General features: G+C 47.6%; 16 non-coding genes across 16 annotated transcripts; all 16 read left to right on the forward strand.

Moving 5' to 3' along the window:
* Nucleotides 1-2,750: 2,750 nt before the first annotated feature.
* On the forward strand, nt 2,751-2,822 carry TRNAW-CCA (transfer RNA tryptophan (anticodon CCA)). The gene has a single exon. It is a non-coding gene; the product is annotated as a tRNA-Trp (tRNA).
* A 180-nt stretch (nt 2,823-3,002) lies between these two features.
* On the forward strand, nt 3,003-3,074 carry TRNAW-CCA (transfer RNA tryptophan (anticodon CCA)). Its single transcript has one exon. It is a non-coding gene; the product is annotated as a tRNA-Trp (tRNA).
* A 186-nt stretch (nt 3,075-3,260) lies between these two features.
* TRNAW-CCA (transfer RNA tryptophan (anticodon CCA)) lies at nt 3,261-3,332 on the forward strand. Its single transcript has one exon. It is a non-coding gene; the product is annotated as a tRNA-Trp (tRNA).
* A 180-nt stretch (nt 3,333-3,512) lies between these two features.
* Nucleotides 3,513-3,584, forward strand: TRNAW-CCA (transfer RNA tryptophan (anticodon CCA)). Its single transcript has one exon. It is a non-coding gene; the product is annotated as a tRNA-Trp (tRNA).
* Nucleotides 3,585-3,763: 179 nt separating this feature from the next.
* TRNAW-CCA (transfer RNA tryptophan (anticodon CCA)) lies at nt 3,764-3,835 on the forward strand. The gene has a single exon. It is a non-coding gene; the product is annotated as a tRNA-Trp (tRNA).
* A 5,421-nt stretch (nt 3,836-9,256) lies between these two features.
* On the forward strand, nt 9,257-9,329 carry TRNAW-CCA (transfer RNA tryptophan (anticodon CCA)). Its single transcript has one exon. It is a non-coding gene; the product is annotated as a tRNA-Trp (tRNA).
* A 5,431-nt stretch (nt 9,330-14,760) lies between these two features.
* TRNAW-CCA (transfer RNA tryptophan (anticodon CCA)) lies at nt 14,761-14,832 on the forward strand. The gene has a single exon. It is a non-coding gene; the product is annotated as a tRNA-Trp (tRNA).
* Nucleotides 14,833-15,007: 175 nt separating this feature from the next.
* TRNAW-CCA (transfer RNA tryptophan (anticodon CCA)) lies at nt 15,008-15,080 on the forward strand. The gene has a single exon. It is a non-coding gene; the product is annotated as a tRNA-Trp (tRNA).
* Nucleotides 15,081-15,260: 180 nt separating this feature from the next.
* On the forward strand, nt 15,261-15,332 carry TRNAW-CCA (transfer RNA tryptophan (anticodon CCA)). Its single transcript has one exon. It is a non-coding gene; the product is annotated as a tRNA-Trp (tRNA).
* Nucleotides 15,333-15,508: 176 nt separating this feature from the next.
* On the forward strand, nt 15,509-15,580 carry TRNAW-CCA (transfer RNA tryptophan (anticodon CCA)). Its single transcript has one exon. It is a non-coding gene; the product is annotated as a tRNA-Trp (tRNA).
* Nucleotides 15,581-15,754: 174 nt separating this feature from the next.
* TRNAW-CCA (transfer RNA tryptophan (anticodon CCA)) lies at nt 15,755-15,826 on the forward strand. Its single transcript has one exon. It is a non-coding gene; the product is annotated as a tRNA-Trp (tRNA).
* A 176-nt stretch (nt 15,827-16,002) lies between these two features.
* On the forward strand, nt 16,003-16,074 carry TRNAW-CCA (transfer RNA tryptophan (anticodon CCA)). The gene has a single exon. It is a non-coding gene; the product is annotated as a tRNA-Trp (tRNA).
* Nucleotides 16,075-16,254: 180 nt separating this feature from the next.
* TRNAW-CCA (transfer RNA tryptophan (anticodon CCA)) lies at nt 16,255-16,328 on the forward strand. Its single transcript has one exon. It is a non-coding gene; the product is annotated as a tRNA-Trp (tRNA).
* Nucleotides 16,329-16,998: 670 nt separating this feature from the next.
* Nucleotides 16,999-17,070, forward strand: TRNAW-CCA (transfer RNA tryptophan (anticodon CCA)). The gene has a single exon. It is a non-coding gene; the product is annotated as a tRNA-Trp (tRNA).
* Nucleotides 17,071-17,493: 423 nt separating this feature from the next.
* On the forward strand, nt 17,494-17,565 carry TRNAW-CCA (transfer RNA tryptophan (anticodon CCA)). Its single transcript has one exon. It is a non-coding gene; the product is annotated as a tRNA-Trp (tRNA).
* Nucleotides 17,566-17,988: 423 nt separating this feature from the next.
* TRNAW-CCA (transfer RNA tryptophan (anticodon CCA)) lies at nt 17,989-18,060 on the forward strand. The gene has a single exon. It is a non-coding gene; the product is annotated as a tRNA-Trp (tRNA).
* The last annotated feature ends 1,902 nt before the right edge of the window (nt 18,061-19,962 follow it).

Consider the following 19,962-nt stretch of genomic DNA (forward strand, 5'->3'; position numbering starts at 1 on the left):
CAATGTACCATAGGTGCAAAAAAGCGAAGCAGCTGTTTTCAGTGGGATCTTTGGAAGTTAAACAACAAACTGCTCAATGATCAAGAATTCGCTAAGGGAGCGGAGGAAGAAATTAGTAATGTCACTGGAGGGGGAATACATGAATTGGGCCAGGAATGGGAACTGTGCAAGCAACAGATCAAAATAAAAGGAACTGAAAGGGCGAGCTGCATACGGTACCAAGAAAAACTAAATGAAACGCAGTTAAAGTCTATGCTAAAAAAAATTATTAGCTCTGTAGTGCAAGGCACCGGGATTATACATGGATGACGTTAGGAAAATAAAACAAACTAGAAATTAATGAAGAAGAACGCTATCGTGGAGCGCTTGTGCGCGCGAGAGCTGAACACCGCCGTGGCGGAGACGCCCACAAAACGGGCGCTAGGGATGGAAAAAGCGCACGCAAGGAGGAACCATGTCACTGAGGTACAATGGACGGGTCGCACCGCAACAGATAATAGAGAAATCGGGCAAGCTTTCTTTGAGTATTACCAGGCATTGTTCGATTTGCGTTATGTCGACCTGCACCGGTTTAAAGAATCGTATCTGCGGGCTATGCCACGACTAGACGAGGAACAAAAAGCAAGACTGGACACGGCCATTAGCGAGCAGGAAGTAGAGCGTGCAATAGATAATTTAAACCCTGATAAATCGCTTGGGCCTGATGGCTTGAGTGCAGCGTTCTGCAAAACTTTCAAGCAACAACTAGCTCCTTTGCTGACTGCGGTATTCAATGAGGCATATGAAATAAATGTTTTACCTGTGTCGTTTGGAACGTCGCATACTGTAACTATTCCGAAAACCGGCAAATTAGATAAACTTAAGCAGGTATCGTCATACAGACCTATCGCTCTGACAAACGTAACTACAAAATCTACATGAAGGTTCTTGCCAGCAGATTACAGAGTGTTATAGGCGAAATAGTTGGCCCTCATCAAACGTGTGGGATCAAAGGCCGTTCCATCGTTTACAACATTCACAAGGCGAGGTGTGTACTTGAATGCTGTGACGCCACATATGCACGTGTCTCACTACTACAATTAGATTTGGAAAATGCATTTGATTGTGTGCCACATTGTATTTTGTTTTGCATCCTGGACTACATCAACATAGGTTCGGTCATCCGGAAGGGAGTGAGCTTGGCGTACCGTAACTGCACTACGAGGCTACTTGTTAATAAGTTGCTGGGGGCCCCCATAACCGTACGACGTTCGGTGCGCCAAGGTTGCCCCCTCAGCCCCCTGTTGTTTGATATATATATATTGAGGCACTGTGTCTGAACATAATGCAAAGCGATGAAATGCATGGATTTAGACTACAAGCAACCGAAGTGAAATTGCTTGCGTATGCAGACGATGTTGCAGTTCTTTGCAGGGACAAGGAAAGTGTTAGTAAAACAGTTGAAAGGGTGCAGTGCTTCAGTGAGCTAACCGGAAGTCGGGTGAATTGGGATAAGTGCCTGGGATTTTGGCACGGAGAATGGCCTTCAACTCCAGAAACTTTTTCCAACGTGGCTTGGGTGACAACGCCTCCGAAGTACTTGGGGGTGCCGCTGCAACTTTATAGAGACACTGATCCGTACTGGCGAGCGCAGCTGCAAGAGACGCGAGAAAAAGCGGACAAATGGACAAGCGCTCATCTATCAGTGTTCGCAAGAGCTACGGTGTGCAATATTTTTTTATTAGTAAGTTGTGGTATGCAATGCAAGTGCTACATTGTTCCCGAGTAAACGTGCAGGAGCTGCACCGTGTATTTGCTGTCTTTGTTTGGGCGTCCACATGGGAGAGGTGCAGCCGCACGAACTTGTTTCGGCAGGTGAAGGCCGGTGGTTTAGGACTGGGACATTTGCTTGTGCGACAGATTGTAAACAGGTTTTTATTTTTCCGTGATGTTAGAGACCCATTCCTGCGCACCGTGTGTCAACAAAGACTCGGGGAAGTTTTGCCTGAGTATGTTGTTACAACGCAATGTATTTCAAGAAGTGTTTGTGATTTCTTTAGAGAAATTGTTCAAAGTGTCAAATTTCTAAGTGTACGTGTTTCGATGCAGTATTTGAGTAGCGTTAAAAGGAAAACATTGTATAGGGATGTTTGCGAAGCGCTGTTTCCAGTGCCTTTGTACAGGATCATACACTCTGGAGGCCCAGGTTGCAATGTTCTAAAAAGAGTTTAAAAAATGCGGGTGTCGCCGGGAGCCAAATCTTTCTTTTTCAAGTTACACACTGTAACTTCAACTGTTAAGTCCTTTCTAGAGGAAAGGGGTTTATTTCTACCGTGTGGTTCCCACTGCCTTATATGCAAGCAGCTTGAGACAATAGACCACGGTTTTCTTCATTACTGGCAAGGGGTATTTTTCTGGGGCGTGCTCCAAAGAACCATTAAAAAAGAATTACCGCTAGACTCTCACGGGATACGGTACCTGCCAACCGATAATTTATGATTATCGGCTGGCTATATTTGTGATCCGGACGCGCGACCAACACGTATGTATTTTCGCGAAGGCGTACACAGATTCCTGGAGACTTTGAAAGTGCAAACAGATGTTCCTGAATGGCTGTCAACGCTGGAGCCTTTGGTAGAGCTCCGGGAATTTTAAAGATGACAACGCCAGGCCTCAGTGGCCGCTAGGCCACTTGTGCTTTCTGGCGCACTATATATTTTGTGTACTTTTGTCGTATACTGTGTCGAAGACCGGCAATAAAAAAAAAAAAAAACTCGGTGGCGCAACGGTAGCGCGTCTGACTCCAGATCAGAAGGTTGCGTGTTCAAATCACGTCCGGGTCAATAACTTTTTTCCTTCCGCTGACACATTATATACTCATGTGGTTGCCACTCGGCTACACTATGGCGATAGGCATTGGACGACATCTGCGCTCCATTGAATATGCGCGCCGATCGTTCTTTTTGCATAACCATATACTGCAGACAGGTTGAACGGAGGTGCGGATATAGCAGTTTCGCCGTGACTCGGTGGCGCAATGGTAGCGCGTCTGACTCCAGATCAGAAGGTTGCGTGTTCAAATCACGTCCGGGTCAATAACTTTTTTCCTTCCGCTGACACATTATATACTCATGTGGTTGCCACTCGGCTACATTATTGCGATAGGCATTGGACGACATCTGCACTCCATTGAATATGCGCGCCGATCGTTTTTTTTTTTTTTGCATAACCATATACTGCAGACAGTTTGAACGGAGGTGTGGATGTAGCAGTTTTGCCGTGACTCGGTGGCGCAACGATAGCGCGTCTGACTCCAGATCAGAAGGTTGCGTGTTCAAATCACGTCCGGGTCAATAACTCTTTTCCTTCCGCTGACACATCATATACTCATCTGGCTGCCACTCGGCTACATTATTGCGATAGGCATTGGGCGACATCTGCACTCCATTGAATATGCGCGCCGATCGTTGTTTTTGCATAACCATATACTGCAGACAGGTTGAACGGAGGTGTGGATATAGCAGTTTCGCCGTGACTCGGTGGCGCAATGGTAGCGCGTCTGACTCCAGATCAGAAGGTTGCGTGTTCAAATCACGTCCGGGTCAATAACTCTTTTCCTTCCGCTGACACATCATATACTCATCTGGTTGCCACTCGGCTACATTATTGCGATAGGCATTGGGCGACATCTGCACTCCATTGAATACGCGCGCCGATCGTTCTTTTGCATAACCATATACTGCATCCAGCTTGGACAAAGGCGCGAATATAACACTTCTGACGGGACTCGGTGGCGCAACGGTAGCGCGTCTGACTCCAGGTCGGAAGGTTGCGTGTTCAAATCACGTCCGGGTCAGCAACTTTTTTTCCTTCCGATAACGCATTATACATCTGGTTGTCAGTCGGCTACATTATTGCGATAGGCATTGAGCGTCATCTGCACTGAGAACGCGCCCCGATCGTTCTTTTGCATAACCATATACTGCATCCAGCTTGGATAAAGGCGCATATAGCACTTTTGTCAGGACTCGGTGGCGCCACGGTAGCGCGTCATTCTACTTCCGGCTACCGTTCGGTGCGGACGCAGAATGACTTGCTCCGGTGGGGCGGTGTTTGCGGCTCAGCCGAGCCGCGGAAACAGGTTTATTGGCGATGAAGACAAAGAATACCAAGTTATTTTGCCGCAATTGCCTACAGGACCCTGCGTTTTGAATACTGTATTCCTTCACGGGGACGTGACGGCAAGACCTTTTCGCGCCGAAGAATTCCGGGACATGCTGGCTCGTCTGGGAGTACTGCCCGAGGTTGTCACCTTGGGGGCCTTCCAGGTGAACCACGTTTGGGCGGTTACGTTCAGGAACTCGGAGTCTACGAAAAAAATGTTGGCGTGTGGCGAAGCTGAGGTAAAAGAAAGAAGGTGCCTAGTGTTGGATCCGGCTAACCAGGAGATACGCGAGAAGGTTTTCTGGCTCATTTACCATGTCCCAGACGAGGACGTCCGCGCGGCGCTCGCAGCTTATGGAAAAGCCGGTGACGTGACCAGACAACGCTGGCGTGTGCAAGGCATCACGGACAAAGGTTCGACAACGCGCACCGTAACCTTGAAGCTGAAGGCGGGCGTGACCATTGAGGATCTGCCACATCAGTTTCGAGTAGCCGGTATGATGGCACTTCTCGTAGCCCCTGGAAGGGCTCCCTTATGCTTGAGATGCAACCGCACGGGACATATCAGGAGGGATTGTCGCGTACCGCGCTGCGCTATTTGCCGGCGCTTTGGCCACGACGACAGCCAGTGTGTGCGGACGTATGCGAGCATCGCAGGCCCCGCAAAGTCTGACGAGGTATTACAAGAGCACGTCATGGATGCCGCTGATGCCGAGGAAGCAGCTGGTGGGTCCGACGCTACGCAAGGCTCAAAGGCAAAAGTCCTCGCTATGCCTGACGGGGCCAGCAGCACTGTCAAGCATGGAAAGGACGATAAAGTGCAAAGAACAGAGGCGGACGCGGAAAAGTCTGCCAAGGACGCAGTGACTAAGGTCGCCACAAAGGACAGCAGCAAAGACAAAAAGAAGACAGAAGCGGAGAAGGCAACCCCTATGGACACCAGTGGCCCAAGCGGTACGGCGCCGAAGAGGTCCCTTGAGGAGAGCGATGACGGCGAACCAGGAAAAATCAAAGCGGTTCAAAGCGAGCCGCCTTTGAAGACAACCAACGTACGGCGACCGACTTTGAAGCCGACGCCGAATGTGCCGCCCGATAGGAAACCGTCGGCGGCAACACTGACATAGCATGAGAATGTGCCCACAGACGCTTTCCGTTTTCTTTTTATTTATTTTTTTTGTGGGGTGGGGGGAGTGGGGTGTGCGGGGGAACGGCGGGGTAGCGGATGACTGTAACAAGACGCAAGTTTCGCGATGGAAATTTATAGATATGGCATCCAACAGCGACAGTCCAGAGGAGGGTTTTCGCTGCGCTATGCCGGTAAACGTGAGTGTGCAGCGAGTTATGTGCAGTGAATGTAGGCCATGACCGGTCTTTTCCTTCTTCATAACATAATTAATTCCACCAATGTCGCGTTACGTGTTGGAAGTATAAATGTAAGGCGCCTTGGTTCTAAACGTAAACAGTACCAACTAAGCAGGATGTTCATGGAAACCGATCTTGTCATTATCGCAGTGCAAGAAACTAAAATCGAAAGTGAAGGAACGGAACGTATGGTAGCGACTTTTCGGCCACGGTATTATGTGTGTGTGTCACATTGTGTAGGGAGGTCTGGTGGGTGCGCCCTTTTTGTTCGCAGTTCTCTGGACGTAGTTATTGAAAGCTTGGTTAGTGATGTTAATGGACGACAAATAGTGTGCGACTTTGTTATTGGAGCAGTGAAGTGGCGAGCGATATGTGTGTACGCACCTAACAAGGAATATGAACGCAAGGTTTTCTTTCAATGCCTTAAAAGCCAATTAATTTGTCAAACCAACATTTTATTGATGGGGGATTTCAACTGTGTGTGTTACGCTGAGGACAGAGGGCTAAGCCCGCCGGTTCACGACGCAAGCGCGCAATTTTTAGCCGAAATTGTTGGCGAAGTGAATCTGGTAGATGTGGGCCATATCATGGGAAATGGTACGAATACAAGGTTCACGCATTTTCAAGGAGTCAGCCACGCACGATTAGACCGAGTGTATATGTCTGCTGATTTGATTCCAATGTGTAACAACTATGAGGTAAAATCTGTGTCATATAGTGACCACTGTTTAGTTATGTTTGCGTTGGGCCCTAGAAAACCAAAATTTAATTGGGCATTGTGGAAATTAAACGCTAAACTACTAGATGATGATGTTTTTGTTCAGAAAATTAAAGATCATATTCAGAATCTATTAGAAAAGGACCATCAAAGTATTGCAGAAGCATGGGAATGTTTCAAGCAGGAAACGAAGTTAATGGCAATGGAAAGATCATGCACTTTACGACGGGAGGAACAAAGAAAAGAAAAAGAGTTGCAGTGTCAGCTTAACTTCTACTTAACAATGGAAGGTGCTTGCCCAGGTAGCTTTGCGAAGGGAATAAAAGAAGTAAAAGCTCAGTTAGAAAGCGGCGATCAAGAGAAATATCGAGGTGCAGTCATACGAGCGCGCGCAGAAAGATTATGGTGCGGTGAAGTACTGACCAAAAGAGCTCTGTCGGACGAAAAAGGCTACGCTTCACGAAAGGAGATAAGGGCCATCACATATGGAAACGCAATTGTACATGAAAAACAACACATTCAGCGCGCCTTTTATGAATATTATAGCGAGTTGTTAGGCAGTAAACGCGAGCACTCGAAAGGTTTCGATAGTGAATTTTTAACGCTTCTTCCAAAGTTGGATGAGGACGCAAGGCTGAACCTTGAGCAGCCAATTACTATCGCAGAAATAGAACAAGCAATAAATGAGTTAGCTGTAGGTAAAGCGCCAGGGCCTGACGGATTAGGCGCCGCTTTTTATAAGGCGTTTAAAAAGGAAATGGCAATAATTTTGCATCAGTTAATTAATGAGGCATATGAGAAACAAGTTCTACCACCTTCGTTTCGTGAGAGCCATGTGGTATTAATGCCAAAGAGTCAAGACCCTCAAATTCTACTCTCGGTCCTGGCATATCGTCCCATTAGCCTTACAAATACAGACTACAAGATATTTACGAAAGTTCTCGGGAGGCGACTACAGTCGGTCATACAGAAGTTAGTTGGACCACACCAAACGTGTGGAATAAAAGGACGGTCCATTATGACAAACATTCATGTAGTACGGACGGTCCTTGAGTGTTGTGATGCCTTTTCAGAGAAGGTGGCAATATTACAGTTGGACCTTGAAAAGGCATTCGTAGGGTGGCGCATAAAATCCTTTTTCTTATACTTGAACCTGTGAACGTTGAATGTACGTTACTAGAAGGTGTTAAACTGTGTTATGATCAAATAGATTATAATTAATAATACATTATCAGAAATTATACAAATCCGATCTTCTTTGAGACAAGGTTGCTGTTTGTCACCTTTGCTTTTTGCACTATATTTAGAGCCATCTTGTTTAAAGGTACTTTAGTGTAGTGAAATCGTAGGTTATCGGGTAGGCATGAGTGAAATAAATATACTAGCATACGCAGGTGACGTAGCAGTGTTCTGCCGGGATAAAGAAAGCGTTAATAAAGCGGTTGATGTGGCTAAAAGTTTTTGTAAAATGTCAGGAAGTGTCATTAATTGGGGAAAATCAGTAGGCATATTGCATGGGGTTTGGGAACATTTTCCCAGTGAAATGGAAAGTGTACAGTGGACGACTACCCCTATGAGGTACCTCGGTGTACCGCTACAGCATTTTCGGGACACGAAAGATTACCGGAAAGAGCAATGCACAGAAGTGAAGGAAAAGACAAAACAATTTGGTGGGAGGGACCTTTCCATGTTTGCGAGAGCAACCGTATGCAACCTCTTTCTCGTCGCCAAGATTTGGCTCGTGCTACAGGCCATATGCGCATCAAGAACGAGCATACAAAAACTGCACCGGGAATTTGCCGTATTTATCTGGGGATCTGTGTGGGAACGTACCAGCCGCACCAATTTGTTCAAATCGGTTAAACGAGGCGGCCTAGGCATAGCTCACTTGTTCTTGAAGCAAGTGGTTTCACGTTTTATGTTCTTGCGCGATCAACAAAATGTATTTTTATTAACTGTGTTTCAGGAGCGTCTGAGTGACGCTTTACCAAATTATATTGTGTCAACACGACCAGCGAGAACAACTATCAAGGGCTTCCTGCGTGAAGTTGTGTGGGCGTACCAATTCTTGTGCACACGTTTTTCTTTAGAGTATTTAAGCAGAGTTAAGCGAAAGAAACTCTACAAAGATGTTGTCGACACATTGCTGCCTACACCTATATATAGGACGAAGTTTTTTATAGAAAATGGAGGAAATGTGTTAAAAAGGGTAAAGCGGATGCCGGTGCGCTCGTCAGCCAAGTCCTTTTTCTTTCAACTTCACAGCGAAACGTTACCGGTTAAGCCATGGCTCGAACAAAAAGGCTTGTTTGTAGCATGGTCAGTAAACTGTTTAATATGCAGAAAACCAGAAACCATAGAGCGCATGTTCCTGGACTGCCCAGACGCAGTATTCTTGTGGGACATTTTGCAACGAACATTAAAGAAGGAGCTACCGGTGACGCCATACGGAATCCGTTTTCTCCCTACATCAAATTACGATGGAGTCCCTCATGATATGTTGATGTTATTGTGTCTACACAGTCTATGGAAAACACGAATGGCGATACGTCATGAGCATATTAATATTCAGTCTTCAAGGGAAAACTTTATTGAGAGCATGGTCCTCATGCGGGAAGTGTACAAGGCAAGAAACGAGGACAATGACTGGATTTCAGTATTAGATGAGCCGGCATCTCTGAAGTGCTTTTATATACCTCGCGTCAGCCTCAGAGTGGCAGACGCTTTTAAAATTCTTTCTCGCAGTGTTTTGTTCATATTTGTATGTATTGCAAACCGGCAATAAAGAAAAAAAATGCCACGGTAGCGCGTCTGACTCCAGGTCAGAAGGTTGCGTGTTCAAATCATGTCCGGGTCAGCAACTTTTTTTTCCTTCCGATAACGCATTATATCCTCATCTGGTTGTCAGTCGGCTACATTATTGCGATAGGCATTGAGCGTCATCTGCACTGAGAACGCGCCCCGATCTTTCTTTTTGCATAACCATGTACTGCATCCAGCTTGGACAAAGGCGCGGATGTAGCACTTTCGTCGGGACTCGGTGGCGCAACGGTAGCGCGTCTGACTCCAGATCAGAAGGTTGCGTGTTCAAATCACGTCCGGGCCAGCAACTTTTTTTCCTTCCGATAACGCATTATATCCTCATCTGGTTGCCAGTCGGCTACATTATTGTGATAGGGATTAAGCGTCATCTGCACTGAGAACGCGCCCTGATCATTCTTTTTGCATAACCATATACTGCATCCAGCTTGGTCAAAGGCGCGGATATAGCACTTTTGTCAGGACTCGGTGGCGCGTCTGACTCCAGATCAGAAGGTTGCGTGTTCAAATCACGTCCGGGTCGGCAACTTTTTTCCTTCCGATAACGCATTATATCCTCATCTGGTTGTCAGTCGGCTACATTATTGCGATTGGCATTTAGCGTCATCTGCACTGAGAACGCGCCCCGATCGTTCTTTTGCATAACCATATACTGCATCCAGCTTGGACAAAGGCGCGAATATAGCACATCTGTCGGGACTCGGTGGCTCAACGGATTCTCCTTCCGGCCACCAATCGTGACGGTCGTATGATGACGGGCTCCGTTGGAGCGGCTTCAGCGGCCAGTTCTGGCCGCGGTAACAGGGCTATTGAACAGGAAACCGACTTCCAGGTTGTTCTGCCAAGTCTCCCAACCGGGCGTTTAGTTTTAAATACTGTTTTTTTGCACGCGGATATTAGGGCCCGCCCGTACCGGGTGGAAGATTTTCGAGACGCGTTGGCTAGGCAATCGCTGCTCTCGGATGTTATCGCCCTGGGGGCGTATCGGATGAGCCATGTCTGGGCCATCACGCTGAAGGATGCGGATGCCGTTAAGAAGATTGCAGGCGTCGGTGAGCTGCGCGTGAAAGAACGCCGCTGCTTGGTTATTGACCCAGCGAACCAGGACGTACGTCTCAAGCTCCATTGGCTGCTTCACACCATGCCGGACGAGGACGTGCGTGTCGTGCTTGCACCGTACGGAAAGGTCTCCGAGGTGGCCCGGGAGTGCTGGCGTGTGCACGGCGTGTCAGAGAAAGGCTCAACGAGCAGGATGGTTACGCTGAAATTGAAAGCTGGCGTTAAACTGGACGACTTGCCGCACCAGCTTAACGTTGGGGGTGAGTTGGCACTCGTCGTTGTGCCTGGAAGGCCTCCGTTATGTCTTCGCTGCCGAGGTACGGGACACATTCGTCGGGAGTGTAAGGTGCCGCGATGCGGAGCTTGTCGACGTTTCGGTCACGAAGACGGTGAGTGCCCCCGTACTTATGCGAGCATCGCCGGCCCTGGAACCAGTGAAGATGCCTCGGAGCATTTGATGGATGAGGCGGACGCAGAAGAGGCAGCGAGGACAACTGGGAAAACGGGGACGAAAGATGGGCCTTCTTTTACGCCTCTGGTTAAGCAGAAGACAACGACAACGTTGACGCCTCCTGCAGTGGTGGCATCTCAGCTAGCGCAGCGTGGCCCCCAAAGCGACAGCGGTCACAGTGCGGTGGCCACTACGAAAGTTTCGCTGAAAACCCCGGACTGCGTGGAGCCTCGCATTGCCGACGCCATGGACGCCGACGATGAAGCGGCTGCCCTAACCGCTGGAAAACGGTCCCGCGAAGAGAGCGCCGGAGAGAACCTGCAGCCTGGTGGTAGTAGCAGTGGGGAGCCGCCTCCAAAAACGACAGGAAGTCGACGTTCGTCGTTGAAGCCGCAGCCAAACCTCTTGGCCGAGTCACGGAAGGCGGGTAAACCGCCTCCGTAATTTTTTTTTTCTGTGTTCTGTGGAATGTCAGCGTCGGTTGTGTGTCGACCGACACAGTGTTTTTGGCTGACATTTCGAGTTTGCGCGCATGCAAAGTGGAGGATGCGACGAGGAAGTGCCTCAGATCACTTCGAGATAAACACCAGACAATCCTTTGGGTGGCCAGACAGACGCCCCGAACGTCATTGCGGAACATCAGTCGGGAGAATCACATGGTCGACAGAGGTAGGCATCATGCGGAGCGCGCCCCTTTTTATTACGCAAACGTATGGTAGTTGAGCTAAGAGCCCCATTGCGTGTAGCAACTTTGAATGTTAGAGGGCTGGGAGCATGAAGGCGGCAATGTCAGCTTAATCGCCTGCTCATTGATAATGACCTTGACCTAATAGCTGTGCAAGAATCAAAGATAGAGTCGCAAGAACACGCTGACCGCATGGTGCCCACTTTCCGCGCCAACATTGAAGTGTGTGTGTGTCACTCCGTTGGGACATCGGGTGGATGCCTTCTCTCCATTCGCAACACACTAGGTATAAGAGTGGAGTCTATATTTGCATGTGAAAGTGGCCGCCTCTTGGTTGTTGATTTTTTCTTTTTCAAGCTTACACTGGCGCTTTGTATGTGTTTATGCCCCCAATGTTGAAAGTGAACGTAAATGTTTTTTGGATTCCATTGAGCCGTACTTGAATTGTGACAAGGTGCTGCTTCTATTGGGAGACTTTAACTGCGTCTTTGCTGCTACTGACTGAGTGAAGTGTAGACCAGTGAGGGATAAGAGCGCGGAACTCTTGATTGAACTTGTGCGCGATTATTTATTGGAGGACGTTGGAGGACGTTTTCGGCTGGAACACGGCTTGATTAGACACACTTTCAACGCGACAGTCACGCAAGATTAGATAGGCTGTATGTTTCTGCTGATCTCGTGCCACTATGCACAGCCTATGACGTAAAACCTGTGTCGTTTAGCGATCATTGCCTTGTGAGCGCGACTTTTGGAACGAAGGGAAGGAAATCACGCTTTAATTGGTACCTTTGGAAACTAAATGAGAAAAATTTTAGACGATGAAGGATTTGTAAAAGAAATTAAAAGCGATCTTGATGGTGTACTAGCTGAGCAAGCGGACTGCTTTACCGTTGAATGGGAAAGTTTCAAAGAACGAGTGAAGCTTAAAGCTATAGAAAAAAAGTAGCGCAATTCGGTATAAACAGAAAGAAAAAGAAAAAAGGAACTTAGCGAACAACTCGAGTGCTTGGTTAGCATGGAAACAAATCAGCCAGGAAATTTTAGTAAAGAAATAAAAGACGTGAAGTGCCAGATCGAAACAATTGACACTGACAGGTACAGAGCAGCAATAATACGCTCAAGGAGCGATAACTTATGGGCAGGCGAAGCGCCTACAAAGCGGGCGCTATCAGATGAAAAGCGGTACGCTTGCCAGAAGGAAATCAGGCAATTAAGATACGAGGGGCACATTACAAGCGACCCTAGTGAGATTCAGCACGCTATTACGGAATACTTTGCTGAACTTTTTAGCAATAGGCGCGAGCATGCGCAAGGGTTTGAAGGTCATTTCCTACGACTAATGCCAACACTCGACGATGATGTAAGAGAGCGTCTTGAATTGCCTATTACTTTGGAAGAGATCGAGAAAGCAATAGATAATCTTCCGTCTGGAAAAGCTCCGGGGCCAGATGGGCTGAACGCTGCCTTCTATAAAACCTTTAAACATTATGTTTCTCAGTTCTTGTTACAAGTGATAACAGAAGCCTATGAGCGTAAAAAAAGTACCATTGTCCTTTGGTACTTCACACATTGTACTTATTCCCAAGTCTGATGATCCAGAGAAACGAATGTTAGTTGGTTCCTACAGACCTATCAGCCTCACTAATGTTGACTACAAGGTGTACATGAAGGTACTAGAAAGACGACTTCATAGTGTAATCGACAAATTAGTAGGGCCGCATCAAACCTGTGGCATCAAAGTTCGCAGCATTGCAACAAATATACATGTGGCCAGAACCGTATTGGAATGTGTTGACGCGCTTGGAAGCCAGGTAGCTATGATACAGCTGGACTTGGCCAAAGCGTTCGACCGCGTTTCACATGACATTCTTTTCTCCATTCTAGAGCATGCTAACCTGGGTAGCGTAATAGTAGAAGGAGTAAAAATGGCGTACGCAAGCTGTATGACACGCATTATAGTTAATGGTGACCTTACTGAGCGCCTCACAGTGCGTTCTTCGGTGAGGCAAGGTTGTCCGCTCTCTCCCCTGCTTTTTGCAGCTTATCTAGAGCCTTTATGTCTGGCCATTATCAACAGTGATTACGTCACGGGTTTCAAGCTGCAATTTCCTCAGGTGAAACTTCTTGCGTATGCGGATGACATAGCGGTATTTTGCACAAACAGAGAAAGCAATTGTGAAGTTATAAACATTCTGGAAAGGTTTTGTAACCAGACTGGGTGTCAAGTAAACTGGGAAAAAAGCTCTGGATTTTGGCACGGGGAATGGGATATTACACCGCAATTTTTCTCACGGCTGCAGTAGTCTCCCATGCCAACGCGATACCTTGGTGTGCCCCTAGAATGTTATCGCGATCCCAGCCCACTTTGGAACGAAGAGATGTTAAGGGCGAGAGAGAAAGGGGGAGCGTGGCAAGGAAGGAATCTATCAATTTTTCTCACGTGCCTTTGTCTGCAATGTTTTTCTCTTTTCAAAAATATGGTACCTCATGAATGTGCTGTGTGCTTCGCGGACCTCTATTCAAAAATTGCATCGTATATTTTCCGTGTTTCTTTCGACTTCGACCTGGCAAAAAACGAGGAGGACGAACCTGTTTCTTTAACTGAAGGGTGGAGGCCTTCGACTGGTTCATTTGTTTTTGCGTCAAGTGGTATCACGCTTTTTTTCTTTCGTGATCAAAATGACATCTTCTTAAGAACGGTTATACAAGTCCGATTGCAGAGGCTACTCCCAAAAACATAGTGTCCTCTGGTGAAAACATGTGCGGTGCTGTAACCGGATTTTTGTGCGAGGTTGTGTTTTCATGTAAGTTTTTAGAAGTGCGTTTTTCCCCAGACTATTTGTACAGTGTTCCCAAGAAAAAGTTGTACAAAGATCTTGTGGATAGGATGCTGCCGGTGCCATTGTACCGTGCGCCTTACCGTGGAGGCCCAGGGCAGAATATTTTAAAGCGAGTGAAGAAGATGCCAGTTAGGCCAGGCGTGAAAACATTCTTTTTCAAGTTACACTCTAATACATTACCTGTCAAAACGTGGCTCCAAGAAAAGGGAATCTTTGTCCCTTGGACAACGAACTGTCTGTTATGTAAGAGGCCGGAGACAGTCGAACACGTTTTTCTGGACTGCTGGGACGCGATACTCCACTGGGACGTCCTACAGAGAACTATAAAGAAAGAGTTACCACTAGACCCTTATGGTATCAGGTTTTTACCGGTTGATCACGAAGATGTACCGTATGACTTGTTCATGCTTCTTGGCCTCCACAGTCTGTGGAAAACACGAATGCAAGTAAGGCATGCAGATGTTAATACGCGCAGTGCACGTGAAAACTTTATTGAAAGCGCTGCTTACCTTGGCGAATGTATCCGGGCACTGCATGACCCACCTCAGTGGGTAACACTTCTGGATGATTTAGTGAGTTTGAAGAAATTTTAACTTTGCTCGCCTCAGCTCAAGCGTAGCTGAAGTGCTTCATCGTTTGTGACTTATTGTTCCTCATGTGAACTTCGGAAATAAAGAAAAAAAACTCGGTGGCGCAACAGTAGCGCGTCTGACTCCAGATCAGAAGGTTGCGTGTTCAAATCACGTCCGGGTCAGCAACTTTTTTTCCTTCCGATAACGCATTGTATCCTCATCAGATTGTCAGTCGGCTACATTATTGCGATAGGCATTGAGCGTCATCTGCACTGAGAACGCGCCCCGATCTTTCTTTTTGCATAACCATGTACTACATCCAGCTTGGACAAAGGCGCGGATGTAGCACTTTTGTCGGGACTCGGTGGCGCAACGGTAGCGCGTCTGACTCCAGATCAGAAGGTTGCGTGTTCAAATCACGTCCGGGCCAGCAACTTTTTTTCCTTCCGATAACGCATTATATCCTCATCTGGTTGCCAGTCGGCTACATTATTGCGATAGGCATAGAGCGTCATCTGAACTCCCCTGAGAACGCACACCGATCGTTCTTTTGCATAACCATATACTGCATCCAGCTTGGACAAAGGCGCGGATATGGCACTTCTGTGATGACTCGGTGGCGCTACGGTAGCGCGTCTGACTCCAGATCAGAAGGCTGGGTGTTCAAATCACGTCCGGGTCAGCAACTTTTTTTCCTTCCGATAACGCATTGTGTCCTCATCAGATTGTCAGTCGGCTACATTATTGCGATAGGCATTGAGCGTCATCTGCACTGAGAACGCGCCCCGATCTTTCTTTTTGCATAACCATGTACTGCATCCAGCTTGGACAAAGGCGCGGATATAGCACTTCTGTCAGGACTCGGTGGCGCAACGGTAGCGCGTTTGACTCCAGATCGGAAGGTTGCGTGTTCAAATCACGTCCGGGTCAGCAACTTTTTTCCTTCCGATAACGCATTATATCCTCATCTGGTTGCCAGTCTGCTACATTATTACGATAGGCATTGAGCGTCATCTCCACTGAGAACGCGCCCCGATCGTTCTTTTGCATAACCATGTACTGCATCCAGCTTGGACAAAGGCGCGCATATGGCACTTTTGTCAGGACTCGGTGGCGCAACGGTAGCGGGTCTGACTCCAGATCAGAAGGTTGCGTGTTCAAATCACGTCCGGGTCAGCAACTTTTTTTCCTTCCGATAACCCATTGTATCCTCATCTGGTTGCCAGTTGGCTACATTCTTGCGATAGGCATTGAGCGCCATCTGCACTGAGAACGCGCCCCGATCGTTCTTTTTGCATAACCATATACTGCATCCAGCTTGGACAAAGGTGCGGATATAGCACTTTTGTCAGGACTCGGTGGCGCAACGGTAGCGCGTTTGACTCCAGATCGGAAGGTTGCGTGTTCAAATCACGTCCGGGTCAGCAACTTTTTTTCCTTCCGATAACGCATTATATCCTCATCTGGTTGCCAGTCGGCTACATTATTGCGATAGGCATAGAGCGTCATCTGAACTCCCCTGAGAACGCACCCCGATCGTTCTTTTGCATAACCATATACTGCATCCAGCTTGGACAAAGGCGCGGATATAGCACTTCTGTCAGGACTCGGTGGCGCTATACGGTAGCGCGTCTGACTCCAGATTAGAAGGTTGCGTGTTCAAATCACGTCCGGGTCAGCAACTTTTTTTCCTTCCGATAACGCATTGTGTCCTCATCAGATTGTCAGTAGGCTACATTATTGCGATAGGCATTGAGCGTCATCTGCACTGAGAACGCGCCCCGATCTTTCTTTTTGCATAACCATGTACTGCATCCAGCTTGGACAAAGGCGCGGATATAGCACTTCTGTCAGGACTCGGTGGCGCTACGGTAGCGCGTCTGACTCCAGATCAGAAGGTTGCGTGTTCAAATCACGTCCAGATCAGCAACTTTTTTTCCTTCCGATAACACATTGTGTCCTCACCAGATTGTCAGTCGGCTACATTATTGCGATAGGCATTGAGCGTCATCTGCACTGAGAACGCGCCCCGATCTTTCTTTTTGCATAACCATGTACTGCACCCAGCTTGGACAAAGGCGCGGATATGGCACTTTTGTCAGGACTCGGTGGCGAACGGTAGCGCGTCTGACTCCAGATCAGAAGGTTGCGTGTTCCAATCACGTCCGGGTCAGCAACTTTTTTTCCTTCCGATAACGCATTATATCCTCATCTGGTTGCCAGTCTGCTACATAATTACGATAGGCATTGAGCGTCATCTCCACTGAGAACGCGCCCCGATCGTTCTTTTGCATAACCAAGTACTGCATCCAGCTTGGACAAAGGCGCGGATATAGCACTTCTGTCAGGACTCGGTGGCGCTGCGGTAGCGCGTCTGACTCCAGATCAGAAGGCTGGGTGTTCAAATCACGTCCGGGTCAGCAACTTTTTTTCCTTCCGATAACGCATTGTGTCCTCATCAGATTGTCAGTCGGCTACATTATTGCGATAGGCATTGAGCGTCATCTGCACTTAGAACGCGCCCCGATCTTTCTTTTTGCGTAACCATGTACTGCATCCAGCTTGGACAAAAGCGCGGATATAGCACTTTTGTCAGCACTCGGTGGCGCAACGGTGACGCGTCTGACTCCAGATCAGAAGGTTGCGTGTTCAAATCACGTCCGGGTCGGCAACTTTTTTCCTTCCGATAACGCATTATATCCTCATCTGGTTGCCAGTCTGCTACATTATTGCGATAGGCATTGAGCGCCATCTGCATTGAGAACGCGCCCCGATCGTTCTTTTTGCATAACCAAGTACTGCATCCAGCTTGGACAAAGGCGCGGATATAGCACTTCTGTCAGGACTCGGTGGCGCTGCGGTAGCGCGTCTGACTCCAGATCAGAAGGCTGGGTGTTCAAATCACGTCCGGGTCAGCAACTTTTTTTCCTTCCGATAACGCATTGTGTCCTCATCAGATTGTCAGTCGGCTACATTATTGCGATAGGCATTGAGCGTCATCTGCACTTAGAACGCGCCCCGATCTTTCTTTTTGCGTAACCATGTACTGCATCCAGCTTGGACAAAGGCGCGGATATAGCACTTTTGTCAGCACTCGGTGGCGCAACGGTGACGCGTCTGACTCCAGATCAGAAGGTTGCGTGTTCAAATCACGTCCGGGTCGGCAACTTTTTTCCTTCCGATAACGCATTATATCCTCATCTGGTTGCCAGTCTGCTACATTATTGCGATAGGCATTGAGCGCCATCTGCACTGAGAACGCGCCCCGATCTTTCTTTTTGCATAACCATGTACTGCATCCAGCTTGGACAAAGGCGCGGATATAGCACTTTTGTCAGGACTCGGTGGCGCAACGGTAGCGCGTCTGAGTCCAGATCTGAAGGTTGCGTGTTCAAATCACGTCCGGGTCGGGAACTTTTTTTCCTTCCGATAACGCATTATATCCTCATCTGGTTGCCAGTCGGCTACATAATTGCGATAGGGATTGAGCGTCATCTGCACTGAGAACGCGCCCTGATCATTCTTTTTGCATAACCATATACTGCATCCAGCTTGGTCAAAGGCGCGGATATAGCACTTTTGTCAGGACTCGGTGGCGCGTCTGACTCCAGATCAGAAGGTTGCGTGTTCAAATCACGTCCGGGTCGGCAACTTTTTTCCTTCCGATAACGCATTATATCCTCATCTGGTTGTCAGTCGGCTACATTATTGCGATTGGCATTGAGCGTCATCTGCACTGAGAACGCGCCCCGATCGTTCTTTTGCATAACCATATACTGCATCCAGCTTGGACAAAGGCGCGAATATAGCACTTCTGTCGGGACTCGGTGGCGCAACGGATTCTGCTTCCGGCCACCAATCGTGACGGACGTATGATGACGGGCTCCGTTGGAGCGGCTTCAGCGGCCAGTTCTGGCTGCGGTAACAGGGCTATTGAACAGGAAACCGACTTCCAGGTTGTTCTGCCAAGTCTCCCAACCGGGCGTTTAGTTTTAAATACTGTTTTTTTGCACGCGGATATTAGGGCCCGCCCGTACCGGGTGGAAGATTTTCGTGAGGCGTTGGCTAGGCAATCGCTGCTCTCGGATGTTATCGCCCGATTGATCATTAACCAGAGCATGGGAGAACCGATTAGTGTGCAGCGTTTGACAGCCCTCTTTTATTTTGTATTTAAATCTAGACGATGTGCTTAAATATCATGAAAGAAAGACAATTCCTGGCTATCGGTTGCAGCTGCGCAAATTAAGCTGCTGGCATATGCGGAAGATGTCACGTTTTTTTTTTCTTAAATTATTCAGGAAGGTATAACTTAGCCTGTCGAATATGTTGCAGATTTCTGGAGTCTCGGGCAGCACAGTGAACTTTCCCAAGCCACTGGGGCTCTGGCACGGAGCGCGACAACCAACGCCTGACCATTTTGCAAGCGTATCCTGGGCGACGACCCCAACAAAGTACTTAGGTGTACCTCAAGAATCCTATCGTGATCACGAGACATATTGGAGAGCGCCGATGCATCATATGCGTGAAAAGGTGGAACTGTGAAAATAAAAGACATCGATTTTTCTTAGAGCCACCCCGTGCAACCTGTTCTTTATTAGTAGGCTGTGGTATGTGATCCAAGTGTTACATTGTCAAAGACTCAACGCACAGAAGTTAGATCAAGTTTTCGCACTTTCGCGTGGGCTGCTCAATAGGACAGGTGCACCCGGACTAATTTATTTAGAAGAGTGGACGATCGTGTATTGGGCCTGGGACATCTTTCTTGGCAACGGGTTAACACATATTTGTTCCTTTCTGACGTCAACAATCCTTTTTATGCACCATTTGCCAAATAAGCCTCGCGCGCAATGCTGAACTGTTGTTACAACCGAAAACATCTCGGAAGACATTTTCGGTTACATTGGAGATATCGCACATGTGATGTTTCTCGCCACGAGTTTTCAAATAAATATTTATCTACAATGAAAAACAAATAAAAAGAAATTGTATGGGGAGGTGTGGGACGTTTTGCCGGAGCTCGTGTGCAGAGCTTTCTACAGTGGAGGCCCTGGAAGGGACTTGTCAAAGAGGGTAAAGGAAATGCATGTTGCGTCAGCGGCGAAAACATTTTATTTTTTTAATTACACACTGGAACGTTACCAGTCAAAATGTTTTACAGGGAAAGGGCTAATTATTTCAATGGGGATTTCACTGCCCTATGCTCAAATTACCACAAAAGATAGATCATGTTTTTCTTCATGGTTTATATAGGTTGCATCTTTGGTACGTATTGCAAACGACGACAATGACACAATTCCCACTTGACCCCAGTA

The sequence above is a fragment of the Dermacentor variabilis genome, chromosome 6, assembly GCF_050947875.1.
Source record: "Dermacentor variabilis isolate Ectoservices chromosome 6, ASM5094787v1, whole genome shotgun sequence".
Lineage (NCBI taxonomy): Eukaryota > Metazoa > Arthropoda > Arachnida > Ixodida > Ixodidae > Dermacentor > Dermacentor variabilis.